Here is a 16,294-nt window from a genome sequence, read left to right on the forward strand (position 1 = left end):
TCCTTCTTCTCTGTTCATCTTAAAGCTTTAATTGTACAAAAAACAGTAGTTCAACTGTAACGGAGTCAAAGACATAATTACTAATACAACTCAAATACAGATCCTCAAAACAGCACGTTTAAATAAAATAAGATAATCCTTTATTGTCCACACATGGGGAAATTGCATTGATACAACGCAGGTAGATACAGAGGAAAAGGACAGATAACAGAATAAAGGAAGTTTAGAAAATACTCTCAATAGAAGAACTCTTATAAACAAAAACTCCTATAGACAAAACCTCCCATTTCCCAACAAGGGATGGAGGGGAAAAATTAGGATGTCCGCCGGGATAACGTGACGATCTCCGGGTAAGACGATGGTTTTCCGCAGTTTCATGAGTTCCTCCTTTGTATAAACGCACCGGCGCCGATCCATACGGCGGCTGTGGCCGAGGAGCGCGGTGGGGCCGGGGGGGCTAGCTCAGAGCTAGCGCACATCACGACGACACAACGAAAAACACTCAATAAAGTCGAAACAAGTTGAATTAAGCGATTCCAGCGCGTGTCCCGATCGTACAACTAAAGTAGAAAAAATATTTACAAAATACAAAAGATAAAGCACATAAGTGTGAAAAAAGTGTGAAAAAAGAGCGGAGCGTTGCACCGGGCTGCCAGCTGGACCGGCGCCTTTGTGACGTCGATAATGCACCAAATTACTAACCACATCTGGATAAATACAGACTGTGACTCCCAAAATTACACAAATATTAATATAAATGACAAAATATCCATATATCACAATTCACAAATACATTTTCATGATATGCAGCAGTGAGTTGTCATAAATCTGTTAAAACCTCATGAATACTGACCGTTCCACGCTACTTCTTACCATATATGTTCATGCAAATTGCGATAACACAGACGTTTATGATATTAACAGTATGAAGTACAGTATGAACCGCTATCAATGCTTTTAACTCTTGCTGTGTACACGTGTCGGCCGCTTCTACCGTCTCTCGTTGAAGACAATCGAGTCGCCGAATGATTAAAACGTTACTCTCCCACTTCCCTCCGTCTAATTACATTGATTGCGCTAATAAAAGAGATTAAGCCGATTCTCGATCCTCGCGTGCGTCGCAATAGGAAAGTCTGGTTAGTCTGTTTCGCCTCACAGGTTTCTTTTATTTTTGAGTCGTAATTATTGTCTCCTTGTTTGTGGAGAGGTCAACCTTGGTCACGTCGCTCCGTTGCCAGTCGGATCACGCGTCGCGGTCAAATGCGGTCGAGTGCGGTCGAGTGCCACATTTCTCCGGCGTCGCGTTCGGCCGTCAGATTTAGGGAGCGTGTGAGAGTGTGTGCGCTTCTTACAAAACGTAAACGTATCTTAAACTTCAAAAAACTCCCAGACAAAACCATTTTAAGTGTATTTACTTAGTAGTATCATTGTAGGGTGAGTCTTTTTTTTTTTTTTTTTTAAATAGACAATAAATCTAACAAATTGAACCAGAATGTGCTAGTTATCACAAAACTATGAACGGAATGATGTGTATCTGCGTATTCATTGTGTCTTTCTTTGCTAATTACTGCGCCCGCCTAATTAAGCAAGAAGTTAATCAGAATGACCTGTTGCTTAACACTCGACGCAACTTGGATTGTGAGGAGATATTGTTCTACAGGCAGCCATTGAATTAGTCTCCTTAATGATCATGAATAATGCAGTGCGATCATACCTGATGAAACATGCCATCTGGGCCAGTTCAAACGAGCATTAAAGGACATTGTTTATCAATCTTTGGCTGTTTAAAGACCTATTTTAATTGTCACAGGCGCATTAAACTACATTACGTTCAATTATTTGGTTATTTTTTACATGAATAACCAAGAAAAACTAGTATTAATATTATTACTACTATTTGAAACATGTTAATGAAGCCAAAACAACAGTTATTACAGTAGTTTTGATGTTTGACTTTATTGATCCACAAGAGAAATTACCCAGTCGCTTGTAATTGAATATCCAAAACACAATCCACAATGCATGACACAATCCGATATAATTAAAGAGAAAGTAATAACATTGAAAACGATTCAAGAAGCAAAAGAGATGGCAAAAGAAGATTGAATAATGTACAAATGTGTGTGTGGAGTGTTTTGCAGTGAAGGTATTTTGAGCGCTAGAAGGATCAGAACCTGGTGAAACGTGGAGGGTTGATTAAAAGGAGGTATAGTCTGTGCTCCCGCAGGTTTAAAAAGGAACGACGATGCTCACGATCGAGACTGTGGAAATTGGATCTGTAATTTAGTTTCAATATCGCGGGATAAACGGAGCTCTTTTTGGAACGTGGAAATGACATGTTATGTGTTTCAATGGTCAAAAGTTCTCAAAATGTCACCTATAAACAGGAAGCTGAATATATACTGACTTTAGACTTTAGATTTGTCCATTTCTCACACAAAACTCAAAACTCCAGTAAATTACTATTATGTTCCCTACAGAAAGTCCACAAAAAATAATAATAAAACATGTACCGTATTTTCCGGACTTTAAGTCGCACTGGAGTATAAGTCGCAAACTTTTGGGGGCATTTATTTGATAAAATTGCAATTTAAGATAATAAGAGATTAGAGAACATGGTGAATGTTTGCTAACGCTAACACCGTTAGCTACATGAGGCACAGACAGAACTGTGGTAAGTGTCTGGTATGTTAACGTAACATATGAACAGTTATTCAGATAACTATAGCATAAAGAACATGCTAACAAGTTTACCAAAGCATCAGTTTTACCCCAAATCACTAAATCCATTGAATTCTTCTTCCTCTGTGTCACTTCTAAACAACTCCACAAACTCCAGAGGTAGAGGAAGTGCAGATTCTTCTTCTGCGTCGCTCAGAGCCTAGAGCGCCCTCTTGTGGTTGTCAGTGTGAAAATAACGAATAATATCGCATAAAAGTCACTCTGCAATATAAGTCGCACCCCGGCCAAAATTATGAAAAAAGGTGCGGTTTATAATCTGGAAAATACGGTATTCATTTTGCTGAATTCCACTCAGCTCCGCTCAGTCTAAGTCAAATTTATTTTCCATCGGATTCTTTTCCCGTGTTCACATAATACGAAAAATAAGGTTCAACCTCTCGAATGACATCAAAAACCGGTTACGCCCGCGTAATGCAATACTATCGAGTGACTCTGGTGATTGTGGAGCAGACGTTGATCAAAGATACTTTTCCGACGCGCGCAATTAGCAGAGATTAAGCATTCAGCGTGTGGAGATGCGGCTGTCCAGTATTGATCGTATCGGCTCAGACTGGCCCCTGATCAAAGACGGACTTCTGCGCGAAAAGATATCGGAAAAGGGAGTTTGATGTCGGCGGAAAAGGAGGAAAAATACAAGAAATCAATGGATAATCGTGTGTTTTTTAAAGCTTAAGAGGAAATGATGCCTGTTAGCGTAGCATGGACATGTTGTGTACAATGTCATGTTGAATGTAAACATGGAAAAGTTTAATGTGTGACTTTATTGCCCTCGCCAATAGTTACAGTCTGCATATGAGGGATTCATTTTAATGTAGAAGAGCTGCTCTGACACCCACTGTTCAACAACTGCAAGAGTAAAGGTGAACTTTTAGAGTTTAAGGGCAATATTGTGACATAAAGACACGTTACACAGCCCTTTTTGAAATGTATGTCTTCTATTACTTACTTTTACTTCTTTTCAAGGCTTGATTTGAGACGGAACAGGATCTGGCAAGGGTCCTGGTGCGTTATGACAACCGATTTTCTTAATATTATGAGATATTACAAGATATTTCACCTTTTATATTGAATGTGATGTGTTTTAAACAAACAAAGCCCGCCTACATTCAGATGTGAGCTGCGTGTGCTTCTCTCAGTCGCAGTAACCAGGCCTCCATGTTTTGAAGAAATGTGTTAAAGCTGACGGATGCCGCAGGGAGTAAGCGTGCGGGAGGGCATCTTGTGTCGATCAATACACTGTTTATGATTGGGTGAGGTGGTTGTATTTGAGCTTTCCTGAGAGCCTTTGTCCGTGGATCCTGGTCCCAAAGACAGTTTTTGTTCTGATTTACAAATTGAGCAGTGCTTCTGTCCGTATGATTTGGAGTTCTTCTGACTCCTTTCCACTGACTCAATCTTCCTGTTGCATTTAGATTAGTTTGCAATTTTAAATGGCCGCTTTACATCCTCTAAACTCATTTCAACAGCACCACTGACATTTGCATTGCTCGGGGCAACGGTGTATGTTATATTTCACCGGTTCAATAAAGTACCAGAGCGTTAAGGCTTCCACCGAGTTCTATTTGGACTCTAATCTCCACACTTTGTTGACTGGGCAAACTTTTTTTCTATTGTACACAGATTTTTGAAATACATTATCAACCAAAATAACGTGTGGCCTGCTGGAGCAGCAGCATCACAGAGAGGGAGAGGAGGAAGCTGGACAAAGTCATCAAGAAGTCCAGCTCCGTCCTGGGCTGTGCTCTGGACTCGGTGCAGGAGGTGGGGGACAGGAGGGTCCTGGCTAGATTCACATCTATGCTGGACCATGAGTCTCGCCCCCTGCAGGACACTCTGTCCGCTCTGGAGAGCAGCTTCAGTGACAGACTGATCCACCCTCGATGTGTGAAGGAAAGGTTTCACAGGTCTTTCCTTCCTGCTGCTGTCAGACTTCATAACAAACACTGTTAGTACTGAACACTCGCAATACTGACCTAACCATGTGCAATTACTGTCGTGATTCATGTGCAATTACTGTGAAATTCATGTGCAATCTACGTGCCGTCGTGATACATATTCATGTGCAATTACTGTCGTGATCACATGCAATGGTATTTATTTATTTATTTTTATCTTTATTATTTTCCCCTCCATCCCTTGTTGGGAAATGGGAGGTTTTGTCTATGGGAGTTTTTGTTTATTTATAGGAGATCTTCTACTGAAAGTGTTTTTCAGACTTCCTATAAGTGATCTGTTCTTCTGTATCTACCTCTGTATCTACCTGCGTTGCACCAATGAAAATTCCCCATGTGGGACAATAAAGGAATATCTTATCTTATCTTATCTTAACTGAAGGCTGCTAGATATGATATAGGACATATATGATACAAAAGGATATATGATATTAAGGAATAAATGAATGTATTATTGAAGACAATTCAATATTTCTTTGACTTGTCTTTGTTTGAAAAAGGTCTTTTTGCTGGTGTCTGAGGTCATTTTCAATCTGCCACCATGAGGTCGACGTGAAGGATCTATTTTATAAAATAAGCACTTGGACCATGATATTTGTATTGCAACTGCAGAACTGTTTGTAACCTGCATCTGACAAAGCAAACTGCATCCTCTTCAGACCAGCCTCTGCAGCACGTTCAGACTCTGTGCCGCAGACAGCGTCGTCTTTGCCGCTTGAAGCCCGTTGTCATGGAAATAAGTGCAGTCAGCTGATGCCTCTGATCCTGGTGCGACGTTTGGGGTGAATGAGGAGCGGCGCTTGTGAACAGAACCCAAAAGTGAAGTAAAAAGAACTCCACAGAGCGCAGTAACCCGAGTGAAAACGACCCTAGAGTCTCTTTATTTCACAGACATCTCACGGTTATTCGATCTGTCGTTACAGCTTCACAGGATCAGCAGGTTTTACACATAATAAGTTTGTCACCAGCCCCTCGATCTCAGAGGAAGAGGGCATCCACCCATTTTTGTTTAAATTGCGGTCATCTGGACACTGTTTTTGAGAAACAAGACATTTTGTTTTATAGGATGTTACGGTCTGTGTAAAAGTGACCGTGGATCAACAAACGCACTGAACAACCAGTTTGTGACAAACAGAGGTCCACGTGAATGTGAGTGAACAGAGAGCTACAGAGTGAGGACGGCAGCAGGACTGAGCCCACAGGGGGCGGGCACGAGAGCGCGGGCACGAGAGCGCAGGCACGAGAGCGCGGGCACGAGAGCGCGGGCACGAGAGCGCGGGCACGAGAGCGCAGGCACGAGAGCGCGTGCACGAGAGCGCGGGCACGAGAGAGTAACTGAAGCAGGAGGTGGATATGTCCAGAATAACTGACTAACTTTCCACCTGCTCGTCTCCATGGAGATGCTATTGCTCTGCCTGGAATGTTCCACAGTATGGCATTAACCTTAGCTAGCTGGTAAATATTTAAGTTACAGGTCATTAATTGCTCAAAAAATAAACGCAGCATGTTTTTCTGTGAGTGTCGCCGCTTCACAGACCTAACTTGTAATTTGGTCACGTCACATCAACATATTCCAGGACAATTTGTCATTTTTTTAGGTTTTAATAGACAAATATGTCATTTTTACTACATGCTTTACACAACATACTGTACTTTTAGTGAAGTTCAAAGACAATTTTGACATTTCTTTTGACATTTCTATCCAGGAAATTCAAAATTATATCATTATTTTTGGTTATAAAGTTATTAAGTTTAGTTAGTATTGTAAAATATGTCACTTTGCTGCCGGTTACATCCAGCACGCTGATGAAAGAGCATTTTAGTGTCTATTTAAGTGTCTACTTTGGCTCCATAGACTATATCACCGCTGTAATCCTGGCTCTGGTGTTTTACTGAATGTCTGCCCTCGCTCTTTTCCCACTTTGCACAATGCTAACCCGTCTAATACAGCTCACTGATGCCGCAAAAAGGTCAAACAAGCTGGATCACGGCAACGGAAAAGCATTCATCCGGCTCAGTTATGATTTTAGGCGAACTTTGAACGGTAAACTCTCCTCGTCGCTCTCTGTCCTTGAGCTAAAACAGAATATTACACTCTCCGTCCTCCCGCTGTTTACACAAACACTCGGCGCTGATTCAGAGATAATCAGATAACAACTTTTAATGAATAAATTACAACTCGCTCCATTCAACGTCACAGCTTTTCCCCTAAAGAAACCGCCATTTTAACATCTCTTTTTAAGCCATGCGCGATTAATTAACTTGTGTTTTTCTTCTAATAAGACAAAAAAAGTGCACATTTTAGCACATTTTAGGAACAAAAGCCGTGTCCAAAGTGTTGCAGAGTGCATAGTGTGTTAAAATCACTCTAATTATGGAGGTAATTCACAGTAATACCGTGGTTTTATGTTCCCTGTGCACACCTCCCCTTTAAATGTAATGAACTGAATTATAAAAAGAATAGGCAAGGCAAGGCAAGGCAAGTTTATTTGTAGAGCACATTTCATACACAAGGCAATTCAAAGTGCTTCACACAGCAGGAAAAAATGCATTGAAATCACAAAGAAATTACAGAAATACAATAAAATTAACTAAATTAAAAATTATCAATCCAACTGATTTTCTAAACTAGCAAAATCACAAACAAAAGTGAAGAGTGCAAAGATAAAAATTAACTACAATAAAATTAACTAAATTAAAAATTATCAATCCAACTGATTTTCTAAACTAATAAAATCACAAACAAAAGAGAAGAGTGCAAAGAAAAAATCCTTTCAGTCATATGCGCAGCTAAACAAAACTGTTTTTAGCTTAGATTTGAACATTGTCAGAGTAGAAGCCTGTCTCACATCTTCAGGAAGACTGTTCCAGATTTTAGCTGCATAAAACTGAAACGCAGATTCCCCATGTTTTGTCCTGACTCTGGGCACCAGCAGGAGGCCGGTCCCTGAGGTCCTCAGAGTCCGAGATGGTTCATATGGCACTAACATATCCAAGATGTACTTTGGTGCTAGGCCATGGAGAGACTTGTACACAAGCAGAGCTGCTTTAAAGTCTATTCTCTGAGCCACAGGGAGCCAGTGCAGAGACCTGAGAACAGGACTAATGTGATCATACTTCCTGGTTCTAGTCAGGACCCGAGCAGCAGCGTTCTGGATGAACTGCAGCTGTTTTACAGCTCGTTTGGAGAGGCCAGTGAGCAGGCCGTTACAGTAGTCTAATCTACTGGAGACAAACGCGTGGATAAGTCTCTCTAAATCTGGTTTTGACACTATATTTCTGATTTTGGCAACGTTTTTTAGATGGTAAAAAGCTGCTGATGTTATTGATTTGACGTGGCTATTAAAGTTCAAGTCTGAGTCCATTATTACCCCCAGATTTCTAATTTGGTTTGTAGGTTTTAGAGCGAGACTCTGGACGTGACCGCTGACACTTTCTCTTTGTTTCTGTGAGCCAAAAACGATTATTTCAGTCTTGTCTGAGTTCAGCTGGAGAAAGTTGTTTTGCATCCACAAACTGATCTGTTGGATGCAGTGACAGAGTGAATCTACTGGTCCATAGTCACCTGCCGACAGTGAAACATAGATCTGAGTGCCGTCTGCATAATTGTGATAGGACACATTTTCACTGCGTATCAACTGACCCAACGGCAGCATGTAGAGGTTGAACAGAAGGGGACCCAGGACTGACCCTTGGGGCCCTCCACAAGTCAGGGTCATGTGGTCTGAGACACAGCTACCAATTTCAACAAAGTACTTCCTGTCTTCCAGATAGGACCTTAACCAGTTTAGGGCGGGGCCAGTGATGCCCACCCAGTCCTCTAGTCTCTGTGAGAGGATCCCATGATGGACAGTGTCAAAAGCAGCACTCAGATCTAACAGAATTAAGACTGAGGCTTTGCCCGTGTCAGTGTTCAGGCGGATGTCATTTGTCACCTTGACAAGAGCAGTCTCAGTGCTGTGATGAGGTCTAAAACCTGACTGAAAAACATCAAATGAGTTGTTTATTAAGAGGAAATCTGTGAGATTCAATAAACTCCACCCGACTCCTACACACTTTCCTCCTTCAGCTTCATGTCCTTTATAGCGTTAAGGCCAGTGTTGTACCTGAACGCGTTCATTAAACGAAAGTTCATGAACACGTTCATGATTTTGGTGAACGTGAACTGAACGAACGGTATTACTGCCAACGAACGAAACTGTGAACACGTTCATTCTGGTGTCTGTGAACGGCAAAAATCTTTCTTTTTATTTCCGTTCAATGAAGTGTCCGATTTCTAGAGACTTCCAGGCGAAAAACACCGTTATGTTGCCCAAAAAGAGCCTGTGTCTGGCAAGTGTGAGAGCTCCAGTTGTAGAGGCAATAGCGCAGACAGAGATTTTGCGTGTCGCACCGCACTACGCATGCGCATCAAAGCAAAAAGCCGCACGGACGCGACCGCAACGTGTGGTCAACAGAGGAGCAGGAGTCGCCCTTCTACGACCAGCAGTTGCGTGAGTTTTATGATAAGGTCAGTGAGGATGGAACAATCTAACATTTATGTGCAAACTTTGCCCAGCAAGTTTTCCCTCATGTTTTTGAGAAAATACTGTGGGGCTGAAATCTGCTACTGCTGCTAGTACTACTACTACCTACTACGCCTACTACTACTACGCCTACTACTACTACTACTACTACTACTACTACTGCTACTGCTACTGCTGCTAGTGTGGTGCTGAATGGACAGCAAAAATAGGGGAAGTCTGTCCCTTCAATATGAATGTAAATCCTGTGTAAGGATTACAAATTGGATATGAAGATGAAATCTGACACATAGTTTCAGCTTTAAACTAATAAAATAATTGCTGCTGTGGTTGTATTTGGGCTGTGGAAATAATTTAGAACAATTATTGCATAATATTGAAAAAAAAAATCTGAACTAGTTCATTTTTGGAGCTGTGAACTTAGTTCAAAATTTTGAATTATGAACTATGAACTGAACTAGTTCATTTTAAAATGTATGAACTATGAACTGAACTAGTTCATGTAGAAAGTGAACTTTCCCAACACTGGTTAAGGCGACATAAGTGCGAGGTCAGAATCACACTGCAGAGGCTGGACACAAAAGAAGCTGGAGACACGGGTCAGTCCAATTTAATATTCCACTGAATTCTAAACAGATTTCAAGACATTTTTGAGGATTCGAACGCCGGTATTTATAGAAGAACAGCAGGACAATATAAATATAATATCACAAATGAAGATAAATTACAGCTTTAACTTAAAAGACTTAAATCTAGCATCACACTGTATAAGTAATGTAGAAAAATAAGTCTACAAAAGGCAAGAAAAGGTAAATCTTATTTGAGCAAATAAACATCCTTTTTGATCATATAAACCAAAACCAACCCGACTCATACAAATAAATACAGTGTGTGTTAAAGTACACACAAATACACATAACCATAAAGTACACACAAATACACACAACCATAAAGTACACACAAATACAAATAACCATAAAGTACACACAAATACACATAACCATAAAGTAAACAAATACACATAACCATAAAGTACACACAAATACACATAACCATAAAGTACACACAAATACACATAACCATAAAGTACACACAAATACACACAACCATAAAGTACACACAAATAACCATAAAGTACACACAAATACACATAACCATAAAGTAAACACAAATACACATAACCATAAAGTACACACAAATACACATAACCATAAAGTACACACATATACACATAACCATAAAGTACACACAAATACACATAACCATTAAGTACACACAAATACAAATAACCATAAAGTACACACAAATACACATAACCATAAAGTACACACAAATACACATAACCATAAAGTACATACAATTACACATAACCATAAAGTACACACAAATACACATATCCATAAAGTACACACAAATACACATAACCATAAAGTACACACAAATACACATAACCATAAAGTACACACAAATACACATAACCATAAAGTACACAAACATACACATAACCATAAAGTACACACAAATACACATAACCATAAAGTACACACAAATAAACATAACCATAAAGTACACACATACACATAACCATAAAGTACACACAAATACACATAACCATAAAGTACACACAAATAAACATAACCATAAAGTACACACATACACATAACCATAAAGTACACACAAATACACATAACCAAGTACACACAAATACACATAACCATAAAGTACACACAAATAAACATAACCATAAAGTACACACATACACATAACCATAAAGTACACACAAATACACATAACCAAGTACACACATACACATAACCATAAAGTACACACAAATACACATAACCAAGTACACACGCATACACATAACCATAAAGTACACACACATACACATAACCATAAAGTACACACAAATACACATAACTATAAAGTACACACAAATACAAAGGAATATCTTATCTTATCTTAATACACATAACCATAAAGTACACACAAATACACATAACCATAAAGTACACACAAATAAACATAACCATAAAGTACACACATACACATAACCATAAAGTACACACAAATACACATAACCATAAAGTACACACGCATACACATAACCATAAAGTACACACACATACACATAACCATAAAGTACACACAAATACACATAACTATAAAGTACACACAAATACAAAGGAATATCTTATCTTATCTTATCTTAATACACATAACCATAAAGTACACACAAATACACATAACCATAAAGTACACACACATACACATAACCATAAAGTACACACAAATACACATAACCATAAAGTACACACAAATACACATAACCATAAAGTACACACAAATACACATAACCATAAAGTACACACAAATACACATAACCATAAAGTACACACAAATACACATAACCATAAAGTACACACAAATACACATAACCATAAAGTACACACAAATACACATAACCATAAAGTACACACACATACACATAACCATAAAGTACACACAAATACACATAACCATAAAGTACACACAAATACACATAACCATAAAGTACACACAAATACAAATAACCATAAAGTACACACAAATACACATAACCATAAAGTACACACAAATACACATAACCATAAAGTACACACACATACACATAACCATAAAGTACACACAAATACACATAACCATAAAGTACACACAAATACACATAACCATAAAGTACACACAAATACACATAACCATAAAGTACACACACATAACCATAAAGTACACACAAATACACATAACCATAAAGTACACACACATACACATAACCATAAAGTACACACACATACACATAACCATAAAGTACACACAAATACACATAACCATAAAGTACACACACATACACATAACCATAAAGTACACACAAATACACATAACTATAAAGTACACACAAATACACATAACCATAAAGTACACACAAATACACATAACCATAAAGTACACACAAATACACATAACCATAAAGTACACACACATACACATAACCATAAAGTACACACACATACACATAACCATAAAGTACACACACATACACATAACCATAAAGTACACACAAATACACATAACCATAAAGTACACACACATACACATAACCATAAAGTACACACAAATACACATAACCATAAAGTACACACAAATACACATAACCACAAAGTACACACAAATACACATAACCATACAAAACAGTATTTCTCTAGTGTTTTGAACCTTGTGAAGTCTCAGTGACTTTAGTCCTCATTATCTCGCTCCTCTTTATGATCATCGTCTAACTTGTTATTGATTTGTTTGTCATTTTTAACTGCAATTTGTTTTGTGTGTGATCGGTTTGAGGATGTTTGTCTCCTTAAATGCACTGTTAGTTGCCTGGACGCCTAAAGCTCCAAGTATGATTATGAACTCTGATTGTAAAGCACAAATATTACAGTGTGAGTCTTTTCCAACTTTGAATATTCCTGGAATTTTGTAAACCTACAAAACTATGAACAATGACCGACATAAATGTTACGTGATACTACTTATTTATCGGCAAACAGCAAACAAATGAATCAAGATGAGGTTCATGTACACTGTGCACTGTCTTTGTCTCAAATAAATAAACTAACTATAACTAACAAGATGCAATGGTTAAAAATAGAAGAGATTGGAAAGAAAAGGTACAGACTTTGAGACGTGAGGATTTCAAAGCAGATCTGAGCTCAAATGAGCTTTCCCAAAATAGTTCAATAGCTTTTGTTTGTATAAGTGTGAATGAATAAATAAAAGAGACACAAATTTGGTTCCTAATGAAAAAACCTAAGAAAAAAAATGAATATATCATATGCATTCATCATTTAGTTTATGGCTGAATATGCACACAACATCCTCTCAGAACGCTCTCAGTGTCTCTCTCCTTTTTATTATTAACCATCATATTTTTAACAGTATAGCGTATAAAACACATACTTTGTCCTCTAGACAACTATTTGTCTTTCCATTTACCAATTTGAACCAACAGAAATGGGCACTAAAACATGAGAACAAACCATGGACTGAGATTAGCCCTCGTCCTTTTGCAGCATCTGAGATTCCAGACTTAATGTCACAGTGATGCACATATGCCGCTTTTCTATTAGGACCTGTTAATACTGGCAGCATTTCCATTACAACGGCTGCTCAGTGGAGCGGTGTAAAGCCGGGCACGGAAACGGCGCGAACCATTTGCGACTCGAAAAGGATGTCCGCTCGACGGTCTCAAACGCCAACACGCGCGGCGACGGCTACACACCGCTACGTCGCCAAGGAAGCCGAGCGGAGCGGACGCAACGATGCACGCAGAGGAAGGATGCAAACACGGGAACAAGACAATCAAATTCAAACCACAGCATCCTCTTCCATGTCCTTGTTGCATTTTGCTCTCCAATTCGACGAAGCCCAGTCCACAAAACACCTCCATTCATCCAGTTTCACGCGTTGTAAATAAGACGAAACTACGAAATGACTAGCGCACGTCGGACTGTGAACCGGGACGAGGGAGCGCGCCGCCTTCCTCACACCTGGGACGCAGTTCTAAAGAAGGCGGAAGAAGTGCGGATATCAAACTGCTCAAAGTGGGAAGACGGCGGCGAAACGGTTTTAAATTCGCCGGCGAGACACGTGATGCTGCTGAAAAAGGCAGCGCAAACTCACGTGAAACGATCCTACACATTTACAGACGTCCTACTGAACCTGATCATCGGATTTATGGACCGAACCTGTTCTAAAACGCAGCAAGTCGAGACGTAGACTGTGCCAAGCAAGGACTACAACAATCTTAACGCGAACGAACAGAAGAGGCCTGCGGTTCGGGGCTCTCCGATATTGGCCGACGGGGGCAGGGACTCGGGGGCCGGATAAGAACCTCGCCGCTGAGAGTCGACGCCGGCAAAGGGCTGGAGGAAAATCAATGTTTCGACGAGTTAAAACTGCATCATCTGGAGCCAATTGTCTTAATTGAAAAGCTCTCTGGACTGTGGACGGGAGCGGGGCCGTAAAGAGCCGAGTCCGCACACTGTGATTGGACAGATGCTCGGAGTCAGACAGGCCTCGCTGAACCACGGGCCGGGCGGAGGAGGAGGAGGTGGAGGCGGAGGAGGTGGAGGGCAGCGGTGCAGGCAAAACAGTTTTTTTATTGAACCGTTAAATCCCCCGTGCCTGGTTTAATTTGAGGTTTTTGTTGCTCTGGCAGTATTAGCCGCTAACAATCCCTTCACTCGCACGGCCGGTCCTGCTCGATTCAAAGTGGAGAGGGCAACAGCGAGCTCTTTATGTGGCTGTGTGAGGACAGGAGCGACAACAAATCGTCAATAATTCTGACCGTATTGACATTGGGCCTCACGATATCACAATACGGCACAATGTGATTTCACAGAGGAATTCCACTTCCCTATTTTTGCCTCTAAACTATCAGTATATGGCAAAAGTATCAGTCTAAAGCTTAAATTGTACTAAAGCAGGACTAAACCAACGTCGTAAAGTACTAACATTTGTACAGATAGAGGGACTAAAACCCTGTTAAAAATGTACTTAAAAGTAAATGTTTTTTCACAAAGATTTTAAGAACTATTAAAGAGATCTTGAGGAAGAATTGTGCAAAAAAAAGGATTCTTCCTTCTTGCACTCTTCTATTTTATTTCTTACACTGTTTTGTGATTTAATTGTTAACTGGTAAGAGAGACTATTCTGTGACCGTTTTTTGACATTTTAAACACTAAACTACGGGTCTTGGACTATTCTGAGGTAGTGCCCTGAACCTTTAAATTGATCTGACATGCTATGTATGTGGTCTGTCATTTCTTTGTGATTTTAATGCATTTTTCCTGTTTCCTTTGAATTGCCTTGTGTATGAAATGTGCTCTACAAATAAACTTGCTTTGCCAAAATCCATTTCTTGATTTTCTTTCTGGTCGTTTGTATTATGTATATATTTTAGTTTTGTATTGGCTATTTTATTGACTGTTCCATTGGTATTTTATCTGGTTATTCTGTTTGTTTTATTTGTATTTTGCACTGAATGGAAAAAAAGAGTTTCTCTCATTGTGTTTCACCTGTATAGATAAATTATTTAAAAAACAGAACAAAACCAGGATTAAAGACATACTTAACTGGGACAACACGGCTCAAATTGTCTCTATTTAGCGTAAAACGTTATTATGACAGTGTAAATTACATCACTCCTCAGAGCAGCAGCAAAATATTCTGAAATTAGGGCTGAATTATTTTACAATCCAGATCCATATCCAATGTAAAACTATAAATGCTGAGAGCAGGGTGTGAATATTACAGTAAGTGTAATGTATAATGGAATGTGTGCTGTATATGATAAAAGTAAACAAATCTCTCCTCTAATGCAATAAAGAGGGGGATTCCCGTTTAACATCAACATCCATTTACAATTACTTAGTGTAAAATAAAATCCACCCAAAACGGAAACGGAGCCCCGGCCCTAATATTGTGACATAGTGAGGTGCATAACAACAGACGGTGACGATGCCACAGGGACGGGCGCAGGTCTGAGGGCGCAGGTCTGAAGGCGCAGGGCTGAGGGCGCAGGGCTGAGGACGCAGGGCTGAGGGAGTAGGTCTGAGGACGCAGGGCTGAGGGCGCAGGTCTGAGGACGCAGGGCTGAAGGCGCAGGGCTGAGGACGCAGGGCTGAGGGAGTAGGTCTGAGGACGCAGGGCTGAGGGCGCAGGGCTGAGGGCGCAGGGCTGAGGACGCAGGGCTGAAGGAGTAGGTCTGAGGACGCAGGGCTGAGGGCGCAGGTCTGAGGACGCAGGGCTGAAGGCGCAGGGCTGAGGGCGCAGGGCTGAGGACGCAGGGCTGAGGGAGTAGGTCTGAGGACGCAGGGCTGAGGGCGCAGGTCTGAGGACGCAGGGCTGAAGGCGCAGGGCTGAGGGCGCAGGGCTGAGGGCGCAGGGCTGAAGGCGCAGGGCTGAGGGCGCAGGGCTGAGGAAGCAGGACTGAGGGCGCAGGTCTGAGGACGCAGGTCTCAGGGCGCAGGTCTGAGGACTCAGGTCTGA

The sequence above is a fragment of the Eucyclogobius newberryi genome, unplaced genomic scaffold, assembly GCF_026437365.1.
Source record: "Eucyclogobius newberryi isolate DKJ021-1_F unplaced genomic scaffold, fEucNew1.0.hap1 SCAF_8, whole genome shotgun sequence".
In the NCBI taxonomy this organism is placed as follows: Eukaryota; Metazoa; Chordata; class Actinopteri; order Gobiiformes; family Gobiidae; genus Eucyclogobius; species Eucyclogobius newberryi.